We start from the raw sequence: 20,182 nt of genomic DNA on the forward strand, positions 1-20,182 counted from the left end.
AAGGCACTGCCCCAACGATGCTAACTGTACGAGGCCAGAAAGGTTTTGGCTCCACAGATAATCCTGGGGCCAGAGTTTGGGTGCAGTCGCCTAAGAATGCCCCTGAACAAGCAGAGGTCATTGCAACCGGTCAAGATAATACCATTTTAGTTATGAGACCAGGGAAAGATAGCTGGGAAGCAGTCCCGGCTGACAAATGTTACTTACGAGAATGAATAATGCCTGTATTTGATTCCCTTTCAGATCATTCTTTGGACTGTTGCTGCAGGATGTGTTGGCGTTGGACTGTTTTTGGGCTGGTACGACGAGAGAGGAGGGATCCCATCAACCTGGGATGAGTTGAGAACCCGAGTGTCGCGTTCCTTCGCTGCGTGGGATTCGTCGTCGAACTTTTGGACTTCACTAGCGAAACGGGTGACTAACGCCCCTCATTTCTGCTTGACACCGATGAGATCAGTGAATGACATTTTGGCAACTTGTTTGGTTGCTGTCCCTGCCTCGTTGGAGACTTTGACTCATATTTTCAATATATCAACTGCTCGCCCCAATGTTCTTCTGGGTGATTTCGCTACCCATGAGTATTGCCCCTTGTGTACTGAACTGTCAGACCCGATACCCCCCATCCAGTCCCAAATAGTTACCTATAATATCACACAAGGTGATTTGTGTTTTTTCCTTACGTGTAATCCTAGTGCAATTTCGGAATGTATGCGTTTAAAATTGAAAGGTGCCACCTCATTCACCGCTCATGAACGAACTTTGTGCCTTCAAAGGACACCGAAAATATGTACTTCTGTTCAGAATAACATGACTTGCAAGAGTATGGTAGTTGCCCCCAGTCATTATCGCACGATGTTACTACCTGCCGGATGGATTTTCTCATGTGGTAATACTTCCTGGCCATATGTCCCCGCAAATATTTCTGGAGGCCCTTGTGCCATTACTAGATTGAGTTTATTGATGTTTTCCTCACATCCGAATGCCAACTCTCGTGTGATTCGAGATACAGTGAGGTTACAGGAGGATTGTGACTCATCTTTGCATTTATATTCTAAGTCCGAATACCTTAGCCTGGCTATTTCAATTATTGGTGTTCCTGCTTTGGCAGTTTATAATGCCAAATCTATTGAGAAAATGGCCTGCTGGATGGTGAAATCCATTAATAATACTTCTACAGTCCTGTCGGACATGCTATTAGACGCCCAGGGTGAACGAAGGGCTATCTTGCAAAATCGAGCGGCCATTGATTATCTTTTGCTTAAACATGGACATGATTGTTCTGATTTTGAGGGTCTTTGTTGTTTTAACTTGTCTGATCATACACAATCCATTCGAGCTCACATTAATAAGCTACATGACTTGACAGAAGAAGTTAGAAAACACATTGACCAGGGCTGGTTTGACTGGCTCTTTAATTGGTTACCTGATTTACATTTATTACGTCAAATATTAGGAGGTATTCTGATTACTATCGCCATTTTGATTTCCATCTGTTGCTTTATTCAGTGTATTCCTTCACTACTTCAATTCTGCACACCTGGTACTAGACATAGATCAGTTAGTTTTGTTTCGTATTATTCTTCCACAGATGTTAGTTCTGTTTAATGAATGTATAATAGACTGAAGTCAAGGGTGAAATGTTCTGCTCGATTTTCCCGGCCTTCTTGTGTTAACAAGTGATTGAATGTGACTTCAGTCTCTTACCATTCATGCCTAAGGGTTAGAGTAGTGAATGGAGCCTATTTACTAGGCACTTCGACATGATTCTGTGCTCTTCCCCATAGATCAGGGCTTGCACACATAGCCTAGGGGATAGATTCGTTAGTATTAGGGATAACCTGTTCTGTAGTGAGGGTATTTCATGGAGCTGTGCTGAATTCAGGCCTGGTAGGCCTCAAACGGGAGAGACTCCATCTTTCTTTCTGCTTCGGCAGCTTGGGATGCTTCTAGGCCAAGAGTAATGTTTTAGTTATGAGGTGTTATTCGCTTGGAGAGAACCGGTTCAGGCCGGCCCTTATCGAAGGATTGTATTTTTCTTCATGCCGAAGACACTACATCAGGCCGGCCGGCTGGGAACGTGTCCTTGGTACGGGGAGGTACAAGAATTTGGTGGGCGGCAGGTTACGGGCCGGAATTTTCCATGAGGAAATGCACCTCTATATTAGTGAAAGTCTGAGGCAGTTACATGTTCAGTCCGTAGGCGGCATCTAGCCGTTAGCAGTAAAGCTACTACTTATTCCAGGGAAGACAGACGCCATCTTGAAGGCGGAGAAGAACTGAGAGAAAGATGCTTTCCTACCAGAATAGCCAGAGAGGAGAGAGTAGCCGATAAGGAAGAGGTCCCAGTGACTCGGAGAAGGGTGATTCCAGGCGAGCCGAAGCACAGACGAGAAGGGAGCCTAGATGACCACTGAGTGCAGGCTACATACTACTAAGGTGATGTCGACCCTTTCTTATTAGAGTGTACAACTTAATCCTTCACTTTTCTTTGCAGGTTATGTGTCATATCGTAATGTTATGTGATTGTGTATGCAATGAGTAATAAAGTATCCAGTTTGTAGTGAACCAACATGTGCTGCGTGTTCTTGTATAAGAGGGTAGCCTATTCTTCTAGTCAGCTGCGGCTACATGAACAGATGTTAACCCTGATCAGGTAAGTGGTAACTGAATAAGGGAAAGAGGAGCCCCTCAAACCTGAGAACAGGCTATGCCCGAACTGGCAATCCTTGTGTGAACTGATGAATAGTGAGACTGATTCCCTTTTTGTATGTTATGGTGATCATAGGATGAACTGTCGTATGAGACTGCCGTCTAGGTAGAGAGGTCTGGATTCGTAGGGGATCGCGAGGCCGCCGATTGTGCTGATACTGTCGTATGGGCAGAGAGGTCTGGGTTCGTATGGGACCGCGAGGCCGCCACTTGTGATACTGTCGTATGGGCAGAGAGGTCTGGGTTCGTATGGGACCGCGAGGCCGCCACTTGTGATACTGTCGTATGGGCAGAGAGGTCTGGATTCGTAGGGGATCGCGAGGCCGCCGATTGTGCTGATACTGTTGTATGGGCAGAGAGGTCTGGGTTCGTATGGGACCGCGAGGCCGCCACTTGTGATACTGTCGTATGGGCAGAGAGGTCTGGATTCGTAGGGGATCGCGAGGCCACCGATTGTGCTGATACTGTCGTATGGGCAGAGAGGACTGGGTTCGTATGGGACCGCGAGGCCGCCACTTGTGATACTGTCGTATGGGCAGAGAGGTCTGGGTTCGTATGGGACCGCGAGGCCGCCACTTGTGATACTGTCGTATGGGCAGAAAGGTCTGGATCCGTATGGGATCGAGAGGCCGCCGATTGTGAGATCTTGGTATGCATAGTAGGAATCCCCTGTCCTTAGGTGATAGATATATGTGGTTGTAGGATTGTAAATAGGTTCTAGGGAGGGGGTAACGTTCTGGCTGGGTTAGTGAGGCTCTGATGAGCGGGTTCTATCTGATCCGAAAACCCAAGCAGAACAATGACATACCTCTCTCTCTCTTATTTCTTTTCGCTAGCTTAATTTCCTTCTGTTTGGTTTCCTTTCGCCATAGGCGGAAAGAATCAAACATCGCCGGCCGGGCTTTCTTGTTAAACAATTTCACTTCCAAATTATCTAAGATATCTGTATCGAAACTACCATTTTGGGGCCATTTTAAAACACCGTCCTTTCTAGTATATCGGATCCATACTTCATTATATGCAATGGGGCCCACGCCATGTTTTACATAAAGCTCATAAGTTGGAGTTCCAATTGGAGGAACCGGACATGAATCCTCCAACTGGAAATCCCTTCCACAACTCAAACAAAACAATCTTCCAAATACACTAGTACCAGGCATCTTTGCTCACTAGTCTAGTTCCAAACTTCAAAGGATTATCGATTACGATAGTCTCGTGAATACACGAGTCCTCTGGCTTTGGGGTTTGCAAACTCCAAATCAAAATTATCCCGAAGGATACCAAATTCAAACTGGGAGACGCTCCACTTATACTTAACTGAATATCGATGATCAATGGCGTCACCAGAATACTCTCTCGATTGTTTCGCTCTACCAAAATTGTCAAGGGTCCAAAACAGGGCGATTAATCAGGGCAGCAGTCCTTCGTAGCCGTCGGGACGCGGAGAACCTCGCAGAAAAGACTTTCGGACCACGTCGACATGCAGGGGTCGATGAAGTGGCGGCCTTCCTCCAGAATTTCCACACGAAACTCCTCACGAACCTCTGGCTTGGACCGGTACCGCTGAAATCGCCCCGAGTTGGGCGCCAACTGAAGTACTGGGTATTTTAAGCCCAGCGGTGCAGGGGAACACACCCTATGACTTCGGGTTCTTCCTGTTTCAGACCTACAGAAACACAGAGTCTTCTGGGTGAAGTCAAAGATCAGTTTATTGGCTGCAGACCAATTACAGGCGTCCTAGAAGTACAACAGCGTGTATGTTCTCAGGAGACTGCTAAAAATCACAGAAACGGGCTTCTTCTTAAATACAGAATATCCTGCTTCAGGCATACATTCCTTAGTCTACGATATGGCTATTACATGCATACATTACAAACGAAAAGGCAGAGTCATGATGACCGTCCCACATTCCAGTTAAGCCAGCCCGCAATTATTTACACAGCAAGGCTCAGATCCCACATCAGATATCGATAGGCCCCAATAAACATGAGCATCTCCTGTTTGGAAAACAAGCCATAAAGCAGGAACAGTCAGGTGCGAAAGAGATTAGCTGGAGGCTCGTGTAGGATGAAAAGACTTTATGGTGTGTCAAGCCCTGATGCTAATCACAGGTGGCCAGAGGACGGGGAACTCGTGGGACCAGTTTGACCTGGGGCAGCGGAGCCAAGCTGCCCAGGTCACAGAAAAGTCAATGGAAAGGCACATGTGCTCTAAAAGGCCCGTATTCGCTTCATGCTATGTAGCCTATGTGAGGGCAACCATAAGATGGCCATCGCTTCTAAAATGGAACCCACGTAGTGATGTATAATAGCGTATACACAGTGCATTCATAGCTAAAACGTCACAAAAAGCACTTGTACATACCGCATTAACCATTCGTGGTTCACTAATACCGGGATAGACAGGGGTAGGGCCCTGCCTCCTACGCGGTCCCAAATTCTAAAGTACGACAGTACTTAGGGCTAATAACTGAAATGTCGCTAGTGGACAGTAGCACCTATTGTGCCACCACTAAAGTGTCAAACTAAAGGCATGCATTCAGGCCTGCCACTGCAGCCTGCAGGTGCAGTTTAAAGCTGCAAATTTGACCTTTAAATCTTTGCCATACCCAAATCTTGATTTTAATACCTATATTACTTAGAAGTCACCACTAGGGTAGGCCGTAAGTGCCCATAGGGCAGGGTGTATGGTTTTTAAACAGTTGGATATGTGTTCTTAAGTTTTACATGTCCTGAAGGTGAAATATCTCCATGGCAATGCTGGGTCGCCCTTAGAAAATCACTAGTTTACAATATAACACATTATAATGTATGAATTCAGTTTGGGATTAACCAGAACCATGAATCAAGGACTCAAACTGATAGGAATTTAAAATTCAATCTGATGATGAAGCTGGATTTTTAATTACTATTTTGAAAATGACACTTTTAGAAAGTAAGCATTTTTCTGCCTAAAGCATTTAGTATCCTTTTCTGAGATAATCTCCATCTGTCACCTGGCAGCCTGCTAGGAGGTGTGAATTGCTCTTTGGATAGGGAAATGGGGCTTTGGATGGGAGGAGATGTGATCTCCTCCAGACAGGATGGCCTGGGGGATGTGGACACCAACTGTACAGGCTTCAAAGGGGCAGCCCCTGTCACAAACAGATGCAACTCACACCTAGACCTGCCTCTACCATTTTCTAAGCATTTTGAGTGGCGCCAAGCCCAGTTGGGGTAATACCTGTCCCAGAACTGATTTTGCAGCGGGAGGTCTTCATTCCCATTGACAGACCTCAGGGTTGTTCTCAGAGGTCTGACCAAAGGAAGAAAGATTCTGCATGTTGGATATTGGTAGAGCAGGGCACTGTGGGATTGTGCAGGGCCAAACCCCCAGGAAATTATGTCATAGTGGTTAGGATTGACCATGGGAACTCTTTTCCTATTGGACAGAAAGTCTCACTCACCTACCAGCTAGTGCCAGGCATAAATGTGGCACCCCTGAATATCTTTTTGAGAACACTGCTGGACCTGAGGAAGGCAGAAGAAGGACTGCACCTGCTGAATCCTTTGCACTTTAAAAAAAGCGCCTACTGTAACCTGGAGAGACAAACCCCAAGGCCTGGACCTGCTCCCACTTGAACCCAGGGCAAAAGAGTGGACTCAAAGGGCACGCACCCCAAAGGACCCGACGATCAGCCCAGCTCTCCTATGCAGTGGTCCCCCGCACCAGAAAGGCCAGATCGGGAGGCCGCTTGTTCTCCTTCCTCGCGGCCAGAGGCTGGAACGCCCTTCCGCTCCACCTTCGTCCGACCCCCTCCTTGATGGACTGGAACCTGCACCCCCCCACCCCCAGCGCCTTGAGACCCTTACGGGTGAGTAGTCGCGCTTAACAAATGCTTGATTGATTGATTGATTGATTAGTTGGCTGTTAAGCTACGGGGTCACAAGAACTGCAAGAAGTCCACCTCACTGAAGAGCTCTAATGACCAGTTCCAACTGGGCTTGCTGGTGGCTTTCCTTGGAGTGGGTCCTGACCCCCAAGGGGCCCATGCTTAGTTGTCAGAGTGTACACGTCCTGCCTAACCCTAAAATCTGGGAACGTTTTTCAAGGTTTTTTTGCCAAAAGAACCAGATTGAAGTCACACTCCCAGTCAGACTTAACTTTGCTGGTTTTCCGCACTAACTTCCAAAAAGGTTTGAAGGTAGAAACCTTTACCTAACATATACTTGTGACATAGCAGGGTATTCTGCTTCATGGAATTTATAACAGCCCCAGTCTGCTGCCTTGAATTTTCGACTTCCATTCCAGAAGGCAAACATTTCTATCATATCGAACGTGGTCCCTGTATCTGACATTTTTGCAATAGCAATATCTAAAAACTTTTTTAAATCATATCTCCAGTTTCCAACATCCAATTTTGTTGTTTTGGTGCCTATTTGCTCATTAATATTTTTTCTATTTTCATAAACTGGAGTGGGGTTTTTATTGTGTTGGGTTTTTCAAATGTGTAACAGTTTTGATACTGATAAATGCTTTACACATTTTTCCTAGGATAAGCCTGCCTGCTCTGTGCTACATCTACCAAGGGTTGAGCTCAGGTTTAAAATATTGCTATCCAACAACCTGGTAAGGAATAGTGCCACTTCAAGAGGACTACTGCCCACTTTAACTAGTAATCCACTTTCTCACACATATCAGGGCTTGTAACATCCTTAATTTGATTGGCGTCTGTAAAGTATACATCTGTAGGAAGTCCTGTGCCAAGCCTTTACTCTTGCTGGACAGCTCATATCCAGGAAAATATCATTTAAATATGCAACCTGTGTTGGGTCAAAAAAGTCACTATCTTGCCCACCCTAGTCACCTTTGCCAATAAAAATATATTTGAAACAAAAGCCTGTCCTCCTAATCAGGTGTTCTGTGACGTCCTTGTCCGAATGATATATCATCAATACATTATAGGGCCACAGGATATTCTTGTAAGATCTCCATGATTCTTTCTGCAAAAAGACCAGGGTTATTCTGATACTTCATAAGCAATCTTATATAACCATACTGATATGCACCAAATGGAAAAGATGTCAGATACTTGGATTCAAGGGATATATATTGAATAAAGAATTGGTTAGATTTCCCTAGGGTCATTGTATACTTTTTCCTCACTTGATTTGTCATTAGTCCACTGCTGTGAGCATTGTTTATAGCATGCATGTGTGTATGTGCATTTAAATTTCTAGAATCTAATACTATTCTATGTGAATTATCACAGTTCAATACTGAAAAAAGAGAGGTGTTCATTGTGGAATTTTAGGGCACTATTATACTTCGATATTTTAGCTGATCTAAAATAGCTTATGCATCGTTCTTATTTATTTATTTTATTTATTTGTGTATTTTATAAAGCGCACAGCTGCCCCAACGGGGCGTCCCGGCGCTGAGAACTTCTGGAAAAAGAAAAGAGGGCAGGGGACCTATCTTAGGAAGAGAAAAGGAAGGTCTTCAGAGATTTGCGAAAGACTGATTCTGATTGGCAGGTGCGTAAAGCTAGCGGGAGCTTGTTCCAAAGCTCAGAGGCACAACACTCAAAGGTTTTTTCACCTGCACGAACTCGTTTGAATCGCGGGGTGTCGAGAAAAAATAGAGAGTTGGAACGCAATGTCCTAGAGTGGGCATATGGTCGCAGGACGTTTTTCAGAGGAGCCGATCCGGTGCCTTTTGAGGCTCGAAAAGCGAGCGTCATGGCTTTAAAGATACTTCTTTTAGCAATGGGTAGCCAGTGCAGTTTGCGGAGAAGTGGAGAGATATGGTGTCTAGCAGGGATTCTCTCCACAAGTCGAGCAGCGGCGTTTTGGACTGTCTGAAGTTTTTGACATAAGCCTGCTGTGATACCAAGATAGAGGGCATTGGCATAATCAAGATGGGAGATTATCAATGCCTGGATCACAGTCTTACGGCAGTCCGCGGGTAGATAGTTGATAAGGCGTTTAATGGTCCTGATTTTGGCGAAACAGGAGGCTGCAACTGTTTGTACCTGATTGCTGAAGCTAAGATGGTTATCCCATCGTACCCCTAGATTTTTCACCAAGTCTTTAGGGATGGGTGCTTGGCTCAGGTCGTCAGGCCACCACAGGCTGGAATCCAAAGGGGATGGTGAATTGAAGAACAGGACCTCCGTTTTTCCTGCATTAAGTCGGAGGGAGTTGGCGTCCATCCAACTAGAGATGTCCCTAAGACATGATTTCAGCGGATCAAAGGCAGAGACAGAGGGGGTGTCAAAAGTAAAAAGAAGCTGGATATCGTCAGCATAGGAGATGGATGTAATCCCGGTCTGAGCGATTAGCTTGGCCAAAGGGGTGAAATAAATTATTTTACTTTATACTTCAATATTTTAGCTGATCTAAAATAGCTTATGCATCGTTCTTAGCTTCTGGCTTTAAGGGATATGTATGCTGTACCTCAGGCTTGCTCCTTAACGGATTCATATGTGGGACAGATCTTTGTACTGCACCGCTTGGTTTCTATACACACTGGAACTTTTTTCAAAGCCCACTAACGCATATTTTTGCGTGAGTTCTTCAAATACAAAGAAGGAGACTGCCTGTATTATCACTTCCTCACCTAATGGCAAGTCCCTTATAAAAATTGGAGGTAAGTCCTCCTCTGCGAGAATGATGTTGTAATCATTTGATAAATGAGGCCACGTCAGAGCTTTTATCTAGGGGTGGGCGGAATTTGCGTAATCGCGTTACGCAAATCTCCGCGAACGGTAAAAAATCTCCGCGAACACGTAGAAATTCCGCGAACATGCGGAATTGCTTGTTCGCGATGCTTTTTTCCTGTTCACAGTTGCTGTTTGCGTGCTCGGGGAGAAATATCTCGCGAACACGCATTTTGAGAACGCGAACAAGAAAAAGTCGCGGAAAGCAGAATTTTGGGAATTTCGCGTTCTCCGCGGAGCGCGAAATTACCGAAATTCCGCAAATTCCGCGAGCGGAACGGAATTTACCGCCCAGGCCTACTTTTATCTTGATCTGCATTTCTCCCTCGATTTATATTTCTATATCATGAACCCTGCCGGGAGAGCTTACATGTCCATCCAAAATCTTAACTTGTATGAATGCTTTAGTTGAAGTCACCAACAGATTGTCTTTGAGAGCCTGATGAACTATTATCATTCTGCTGCACTGTTCAGAAGTGCTACCACCAAAGTTCCATTCTGCAGGAGTGTCTGGTCTTTGCATGGTGAGCTTTTTTGCTTAACCAGCAACTTTCTTTTTCTTGAAGTGAGTCTTTGAGTCTGAATCTTTTAACTTCCTCTTCACATCCTGATTTCCTTTTCTGTGTGATACATTTGTATTATATGTGATACTCAGTCTGTCCACTTTTTCTTTCCTTTTACTGTCCCCAGAGTCATGAAAAGAAGATGAAGAATGGCTATCAGGAGGTTGTTCGATTTTGTCATGGTCTGTCAAATTATACCCCCACATAATGTATTGCTGCATTGAGGGTGATCTAGTCTGCAAGAAATGGGGTTACTGGTTGGGACCGCAATTCTTCTCGGGATGACGTCACAAGAAAACCCTAAATAAACTGGTGCTCTACCCTCTGGTAGCTTGCCACAGAGCAGTCAGGCTTAATTTAGAGGCAATGTGTAAAGTATTTATGCAACACTTCAGACAGTATTAAAATTAGAACACACCTCAAAAGGGAACCCACACCACATTAAAAAGATAGAATAAATTATTATGAATAAAACAAGACAGAAATGACAAAAATCTAATCAGTAGAACTGGAGATATGCAATTTTAAAGATGTAAGTGAAAATAGTGCCAAAAAATCTAAAGCACCACTCGCAGCTCTCTAGTTGTGCAGGACCGGTAGAAAGTCACAAGTTCAGGTCACCTCAATAGAGTACTGGGATCAGATCGTTTCTGCTGAAAAATTACTTTTGAAGACTAGTACAAAGAATATGGTTGCACTTGAGGGGGCGGCAAGGAATAGGGAAGCATCCCAGATGATCATCGATCATCGATGTAGCACGAAGAGAAGGCCTGGCTGCACGGACGGTCGCTGCTGTAGTTCAAAGATCCTATTGTCGTTGCTGGCAGTTGGGACCGAGTTCCGTGATGGTGCTCCCCGTGAGAACTCAATGCAGTAGCACGAAGGGTCGAGATGACGGAACTTCATGCTGGAGGGCTGTGTGAGTGACAAGGTGTCGGCACTAATGGGCCAGTTCGAGGTTGCAAAGAGCCCTAAAACTTATTCAGATCATCCGAGGCAATACCAAGGGTCCATTAAATAAGGGTCAAGCCTTGAGGGTCAGGGGCTTACCCCAGCTGGATCTAAGTGTTGGTTTGGGTGCCTGTTACGTCCCTGAGGCTCTGAGGCTCTGAACAGGAGACCAGAAGACTATCCCTTGGCAGCCAGGAGTGCATAGGGGAAGCAATCCAGCAAGGCAGCAGTCCAGCAAGGCAGTAGTACAGCAGAGCAGCAGTCCAGCACAGCAGCAGACCTTTCGTTAGCACAGCTGCCCTTCTTGCTGACAGAGTCTCCACAGGTCCAGAAGTGTACTAAAGAATTGTTGTCCAAGGTCCAGGTGGATCCATTGAAGTGGGAGAAGCTTCTAGAGGTTTCCCTTTATGTGCCCAGGTTTCCTGACTCCCCTGCCCTGTCTCCAGACTAACTACAGAAGGTAAGCCCATAACCATCCTCAGTACCCCCTGGAAGGTTTCCAGCCACAAAGAACTGGCAGACACTAGCCAATCATCACATTCAGCTACACCTACACCCTAAATGAGGGATAACCCCCCAGAAGGTCTCCGAACGCAAAGAACAGTCAGCCACTAGTGCATTACCACATTCAGTTACACCTATATCCATACTAGGGAAGACTAAACACGCCACCACAACCCTTCCCCCGCTACTCTCATAGCAATGCTCCCACCTAGTTAACACCGCCGAGGTTCGTAGAGGCTGTTCCCTCACCATCCACCTCAGCTAACCAACCCCACCTGAGGGTGGAAGAGGCAAGCAGAGAGGTAGCTCTCACACCTCCAATCACTACCTTTCTCATGTCAGGAACTCAAAGACGGAGCCTATATACGGTCAGAAAAAGATATTAACAATATCTTACATTAACAAAGAGAGGTCTACCAACCCCCAACCCCTTTATTGTCCCACCCTCTCTAACAAATAGACTGGACACCGCCCATTCACCTTCCCAACCTAGGCAGAATGTCACCTCCCACACCCCCCCGCCGCCTACTCACACCCAGCGTATTGAAACTACATGGACAGAACTCCTTCTCCATTACTTTCCCACCCAACCTCACACCAAAAGCTAAAAGAAACCGCAAACACAGACTTATATTAGACAACAGCCTGAAACCCTATTTGCGGACATTTACCACTGCTCCTCCAAAGGCCAGTTAAAAATGGATCTCATTTTCCATACCCTTGATAAATGGAACACGATCCTCAAAACTCATCTACACTTATCTAAAACTACTAACACTCCCTTTAGTTGCAAACTAATGACCACACTCCCAAACCAAATACGCAGCGGTAACACCTCTGTGACCATCTACACCAACGGCACAGTCATGATCCAAGCCAATGACGACAACCTAGAAGCTTTCGACACTCTCTTCCCCGTGTTTAGTAAAGTCAACAATGACAATCTAGAAGCCTTCAACTCTCTCTTTCCTCTGCCCCACAACGCCCCTGTGCACTCACACAGCTACTGCCCAGCTAGCGCCTTATCCCCGGACAGCTCGCCCCTACAGGAGCTCGTACAAAGCAACCACAAGACCCCCAACATGAGAGTCAACCTCCCCCCTCCAGACACCATCCACCCACTCACCTACCTCTCCGCGACAGCGCTCAACTCACCACCCCCCCATGATAAATCAGAGCTCCGACACTGATGAGGCTCTGCATCCCCCACCAAACAACACGCACTCCCCACCCTTATACCACCACCCTCAACAAACAACCAGCAAACCCAGTCCGAAGCCCATGACTCCAGAATCTCCCCCTCCACAGACACACAAGAGATGGCAGCTTGAACCAAGCCATGGCCTCCCACACCCCACATGCTCGACAACACATAAGGCTTACAAGGACAACACCAAAAGCCAACACCAAAGACCTAACCAACACCCATACATGACACCAACAGCCACCACTACCAACCCAAAAGCCAACACTATCAACCAAAAAGCCAACACCACCAACACCAAAAGCAAATACCAAGGACCCAGCCAACACTCAGACATGACACCCACAGCTACCACTACCAACCACGCAAGACCTACCAAAACGCACCTTAGCTCCACCACTACTTTTGGCTGGAACCAGACACAAAGACACACAAAAACTACAGCCACTATGTCCCACCAATCCTGCCGGAACTCCCACACCCCCTCCTCCGCAACGACGACCCAACGACTTGCCCTACTAGAAAGTCAGCTAGGAATAATAATACGAGGCCTCACCGAAAGCTTACTTAACCTTAACACACCACAAAAACCCAACCAGCACCCACATCCGACACCCGCAGTCACCAACACTAATCACACAAGACCACCCAAAGGTTGGGGTCAGCCCGGCTGGACCACAACCCCCTCCTGAACCAAACACCGAGACCCAAAAGAACAAAGGCCGCAATGTCCACGAGTGAAGCAACGGAACTTGCCACCTCGTACAACACACCCACTACTGCCAGCTCTAGCTCCAAGATCCAGGTTGTCACTGGTTTCGGAAGAGACCACTCCCCCCCAAGACCCTCCAGACCCCCAGCCTTCCTCACCCATATCCTCAGGGCCCCCTTAAAGAAGAAACTCAAATACAGGGGATCCAATATCAAATGCATGCTCATCAACTGCAGATCGGCCAACAAACATGCAATAGAACTGGCAGATACCATCCTCACCCATGACATAGACTTCACATTCATCACCGAAACATGGCTAAATTAGTTCTCCTCCCCAATTATTGACATGCTTGTACCCCCGGGCTTCACAATCATCCACAAAGACAGGAAAAACCAGAAAGGAGGAGGCATAGCTATCATACACAAAAACAACATCTCTGTGAAAGAAACCGGCGCCCTTGAGTATAACTCCTTCGAAGGCCTGACTACCACCATTAAGTCGAGCGACAACAAAACACTATTCTGTCATCTCCTCTACCATCCGCCAGGTAACACCCCCGCATTCGGAGAACACCTCTTTGATCTGATAGCTCGGTGTTCACTCAGAGACTCCAACAACATAATTTTAGATGAACTCAATCTACACTGGAATGAGGAAAACAACTCACTAATCAAAACCTTAAATCAGCTTCTAATCAGTAACAACCTCACCCAACACTGCACAAAGGGGACCCACAGCAGAGGCTCAATCCTGGATGCCATTATTGCTCAAGCAGACACTGTCTCCATCGACCACACCCTGCCTGTTGACTGGTCTGATCACCATATCATTCTATTCCACTTTAACCAAATGATCCACCGCCAACCAAATACGCAGGATTCCCCTCGCTGGACATGAAATCTAAGGCAGATTTCCCTTGCAGACCTAGAAGAAAGGGTAAGCTCCCTCCTCCCCATACACAATGAGGAGCTCTCTACAAATGGACTCATCTCCCACTACAACACCACTATGACTTCCATTATAGACCAAATAGTCCCCCTGGGTCTAAAAAGAACCAGAAACATACCATCCAGATCGTGGTTCAACACAGAAATAAACTCCGAAAGAAGAGAACTGAGAGCAGCCGAAAGATTCTGGTGAAACAACCTGTCCACAATCCTACGAACTAAACTCAAATCAATAGGCGGAAGATACAAAAAACACATAAAGAATGAATAAACCTCCTTCTTATCCAATGCCCTTGGCAACGCGAAAAACAAGCCCAAAGAACTCTTCAATCTTATCAGGCAACAAACCTCCAACCCCTCTTCGACACCAGTGATGGCCTCAAAAGTCCTGTGCGATAACTTTGCCAATTCTTTCAATGACAAAATAACCAAGATAGAACTCTCCTTGGACATTCACCGCAATCCCCCAGACTGGAAATCACTCACAGGGACAGAAGATATCACACCCAAGCACCCCTCATATGTATGGAAATCTTTCAATCCCATCACCGAAACGAGGTCATTAAAATGATTGCCACCTCCAAACCCTCAGCACATGTCATGGATCCCATACCTGCCCAACTGGCAAAACAGCTCAAACTTTCCCTAGCCCCACATAGGACCAAAATTATAAACAACTCCTTGCACACTGGAATCATCCCAGATTGTCTCAAAATCAGCCAAGTAACAAATCTACTGAAAAAACTGGGCTCTGATACAAACGACCTGAATAACTTCAGACCCGTTTCCAGCCTTCCTCTCCTAGCGAAAATACTGGAAAAATGTGCCCTCCTCCAGCTCAACCAACACCCAGACAACATCAACCTTCTAACCCCCCACCAATCGGGCTTCAGAAAAGGCTGCTGCACCGAGACAGAGATCCTAAATGTAATAGATGATATGCACAAATCTCTAGATACAGGTCAATGCTGCTTACTCATACTTCTGGACCTATCGGCAGCCTTCGACACGGTTGACCACAAACTACTCACCAAGGCACTGCAAGAAAGGGCTGGAGCGGAAGAGGTGGGCCTGAAATGGTTCACCTCCTTCCTACAGAACCGCACCCAAAGAATAAAAATCAAACACTTCCTATCTGATCTAACACCCATCAACAGGGGTGTCCCCCAAGGATCAGTACTCTCCCCACAATATTCAACATCAATATGGAACCCCTTTCCGCCATAATCAAAAGAAACAACATTCCCTTCCACTGGCTCTTTCCTATAAATCTGACCCATGATTGGGCATAGTGAAATCAGTTGAGTGTAGACAGTGGGTTCTTCTTTCTTGATTCTTGTTGTTCCCTAATTCCCCTGTCTACCCATCCTGCCTTTAGGGACCCCCTTCTATTGAATAAATGCTCTCAACTACAACCCCACACTAGCTGACTCTGTAAAATCACTGGGAATCACCCTGGATCCTAAATTAGACATGAGCAAACACATCAACAACACTGCAAAGATCGCCTTCATCAACCTTAAACTACTTAACAAAATAAAACCCTTCATCCCTCAGAACGACCTCAAACAAGCCACTAAATCCCTGGTGTTGTCTAGACTGGACTACGGAAATGCAACCCTCACTGGAGCAACAAAATCACACCTAGCTCCCCTCAGATCAACTCTAAATGCAGCAGCCAGAATGGTCACTGGAATAAAGAAATATGAACACATTTCGCCTGCACTCAAAGAGCTAAAATGGCTCCCAATCGAAATGCGTGCCAACTTCAGAACTGCCTGCCTCACCCACAAAGCGCTACACACAGGAAAACCCGCCTAACTGGCCTCCAAACTCCAGAAAGCCGGTCAGACAAGAAGCCTAAGGAGTACCAACACTCTACTCCTCATCCCTCCGAAAACCCACAAACAAAAATCCGCATCTCGATCCTTCACAGGAAGTGCACCCAAAATATGGAACTCCATACCAGTCCATATCAGAACCAACCCCTCTTACCTAGAATTCAAAAGACAGCTCAAAGACCTCCTCATCAATCGATCTCTCGTAAATGGATAGCCTTAGCCAAACCACCGAAGCTTACCCACAGTAGCACATAGTCACCTGTGACATCAAGACATCTACCTCACTCGCCTCATGCCCACCTCCTCTCCCCCCCAGTCTCATCCCGTCAAGACTCCTTGTGCTATCTACAACAACAGTAAATAAAGCAACATGTGTCAATGTACATACCAATGTGATACCATATCAACAAGTGTCCTTTTGTTTTATGGGATAATATTGTTTGATGCTTCTTAAATCTCTGTACATTCTAGAGTGTTAATGTTTACACTACATGTGACAATATTGTAAAGCGCTCCGATAACTTCGGGTCTGGCTAGCGCTATAAAAAACTCTTAAAATAAAAACAATAAATAAAAGTATGCAGCTCTCTGCGTGGAGGCGCGTCACATCAATTTCAAAGTGTATGTAGGGTTGTCACCAGCTCTGCTGTCCCATCCCAGTGATCGACCATTTAGGCACACCTAAGCCCTCTATTGCGTGGCTGTCTAGGAGGAATACACAAAACCCAACTTCCAGCTGCACTCAATCATGAGACAAGCTACAGACACTAAAGGGCAAAGACAGGAAAATGGCAACATTCTAAATGGTTTAGATGATAGTCGTGCACAGCTCCAAGGTAATCTTTAGGTTAAAGGCGTAAATCGTGCTCCTTCGTTTACTCCCTGCTTTGGAGTATGTGCTATGAACTGAGGAAAGCACTAGCGCTGATCAGTGCTAGTGTCACAAAGGGCACTGATTTTTGGTGTGCTGGATTCACCAGCAAATTTTGATCAATAAAGTTTTCCAAACTTGAAGTTGCTCTTCATTGCAATATTTTATTCATACTTATGAAGATATATTCATGGAAGTATTCAATAGTTTATACTTGGTATTCAATTCCTTTTACAACAATCCATATGTTCCCAACAATCCATATATTCCTATTCCAATGCATTTCGGCCTGCTGGCCTTCATCTGGGAAATCTATGAAACAAAGAGTGGTATCTATCACTAATAATTCTTCAAAAACAAACAATGTTTAACTCACTAGATCTTTGTCACATATTATCTGACACCATCAAGTGATATACATACTATGTTACGTTCGACAATTGAAGTAGCCATTTACATTTACGCGTATGGATTATTTTCCGTTGTTAAAACCAAATGCATACGTGTTTTTTCTGCTGTTAACTGGAGCCTAGTAACATTACAAATTAATCTCACAGTCAGATTGGCTAGCGCAGCGCGTTAACTAACAAGCATTCGTTGACGCTTTAAACCAATTTTAGCGGTTCTAATGTTAAAAAGGTTCAAATTGCCTCGAGTGGGCTGCAAGCATTAAACGTAACGTGGTAACGTTACTATTTCAACTTACAGACAGACCCGAAGGAATCCAAGACACAAGCACTAATCATGATTGACAAATTTAAGAAACGAGGATACCCAAATGAGGTGTTACAGGATGCCCACAAAAGAGCCACAGCCAAGAACAGGCAGATGTTACTCTCTTCTCAAAAAAGTGTAAAAACAACTAAAATCACATGCGTGAGTAAATATTCTACTATCACTCCACAATTCAAGAAAATCATCAAAAGACATTGGTGTATGCTCAAAACAGAACTGGACTTCAATAACATCTTCCAGGATGAACCCACATTTGCATTTACCAGAGCTAAAAATCTCGGTGAAATCATAAAGAAACCTACTCTCACAAAACCTTTAATAACCTTTAAAGGCACTATCCCATGCAGAAACTGTAGTAATTGCAACAATATCATGGAGGGTAACACCATCACTCACCCCATGCGGGGCAACAAAATCAAGCTACAGGTTAATGGTACCTGCGACACAAAAAACATTATTTATATGCTAAAATGCCCATGCGGAAAAGCCTATGTGGGACAAGCTGAACGTAAACTAAAAACAAGATTAACTGAACACAAAAGTAATATAAGAACAAAAGTGTTTAAATCAGCGGTTGCCAACCATTTCATTGAACAAAATCATCAGATTAACCAGATCAGAGCATGTATATTGGAAATTGTGGAAAAAAATGAAGAGAGAGATAATAGAAAGACTTTATTGACACGTGAAAATCACTGGATATTCCACTTGCAAACCCTGCGTCCTCAGGGGATAAATGAAAGAACTGAATTTAGTTGTTATTTATAAATCCATTAATATTCTGTCATGATTATGTTAATTGTACATTATGATACACTGTTTCCGTGGTATAATATATTGTAACTATCATCATTGTCATTAAGTGTTAGTATTGCTTAGTATGAATCACACATATAGACACTGGCCCTTTAACTGATACATGCGCGACTTTAAAACATCGTAGTACAGCCCACACGCATCACACGCCAACTTGCATCGCGCTGAGAACGTTCTGCTTACAGCGCTGATAGAATTCAGTTTCCTGCATATTCGGTAAGAAGGAATTACGTTTAAATGCTTGTAACCCACCCGAAGCAGCTTGCACTCATTTAATACCGGAACCGCGAGCATTTGCTTTAAGCGCTCACAAACATTTGTCGGCGAATGTGCCACGCCACTTAACCTGTCTGTAAGTTGAAATAGTAACGTTACCACGTTACGTTTAATGCTTGCAGCCCACTCGAGGCAATTTGAACCTTTTTAACATTAGAACCGCTAAAATTGGTTTAAAGCGTCAACGAATGCTTGTTAGTTAACGCGCTGCGCTAGCCAATCTGACTGTGAGATTAATTTGTAATGTTACTAGGCTCCAGTTAACAGCAGAAAAAACACGTATGCATTTGGTTTTAACAACGGAAAATAATCCATACGCGTAAATGTAAATGGCTACTTCAATTGTCGAACGTAACATAGTATGTATATCACTTGATGGTGTCAGATAATATGTGACAAAGATCTAGTGAGTTAAACATTGTTTGTTTTTGAAGAATTATTAGTGATAGATACCACTCTTTGTTTCATAGATTTCCCAGATGAAGGCCAGCAGGCCGAAATGCATTGGAATAGGAATATATGGATTGTTGGGAACATATGGATTGTTGTAAAAGGAATTGAATACCAAGTATAAACTATTGAATACTTCCATGAATATATCTTCATAAGTATGAATAAAATATTGCAATGAAGAGCAACTTCAAGTTTGGAAAACTTTATTGATCAAAATTTGCTGGTGAATCCAGCACACCAAAAATCAGTGCCCTTTGTAACATTCTAAATGGGCCATTTTCAAAATTGTAATCAAAAATCCAACTCTACAATAAGAGAAGATTTTTCATTTCAGTTCCTAAGACAACAAAGTTGACTGGTTACCTGTTCCAATTTGGGAGTTATAGGTTTTGAGATGCATTAAGGAAACTCCTTTGATATCCTAAGGGAAAGGCAGGCCTCGTAGTACTGAAAAATGAATTTAAGAGTTTTTCACTACCCGGACATGTAAAACTTAAAAGTGCTTTTTCAGATTTTTTAATACACTATACCCTGCCCTCTGGCTGTCCAGGGCCTACCCTGGAGGTGACATATGTATCAAAAAGGAAGGTTTGGGCCTGGCAGAAGGGTATTTTGCCAGGTCAAAATGGCAGTTTAAAAACTGCATACAAAGGCTTCAATGACAGGCCTGACAAATGTATGAAGGGCTGCTTAAGTGGGTGGCACAATGAGTATTGCAAGCCCACTGACAGCATTTAACCTAGAGGCTCGAGGTACCCGTAGTATCACTTTAAAAGAGACTTACTAGTAAATGGAATGTGCCAATTGGTTATAAGCCAATTCTACCACATTTTAGGGAGAGAGCAAAAGCACTTTAGCAATGGTTAGCAGTGGTATAATGTGTCCTAAGGCCAGAAA

The sequence above is a fragment of the Triturus cristatus genome, chromosome 10, assembly GCF_964204655.1.
Source record: "Triturus cristatus chromosome 10, aTriCri1.1, whole genome shotgun sequence".
Taxonomy (NCBI): domain Eukaryota; kingdom Metazoa; phylum Chordata; class Amphibia; order Caudata; family Salamandridae; genus Triturus; species Triturus cristatus.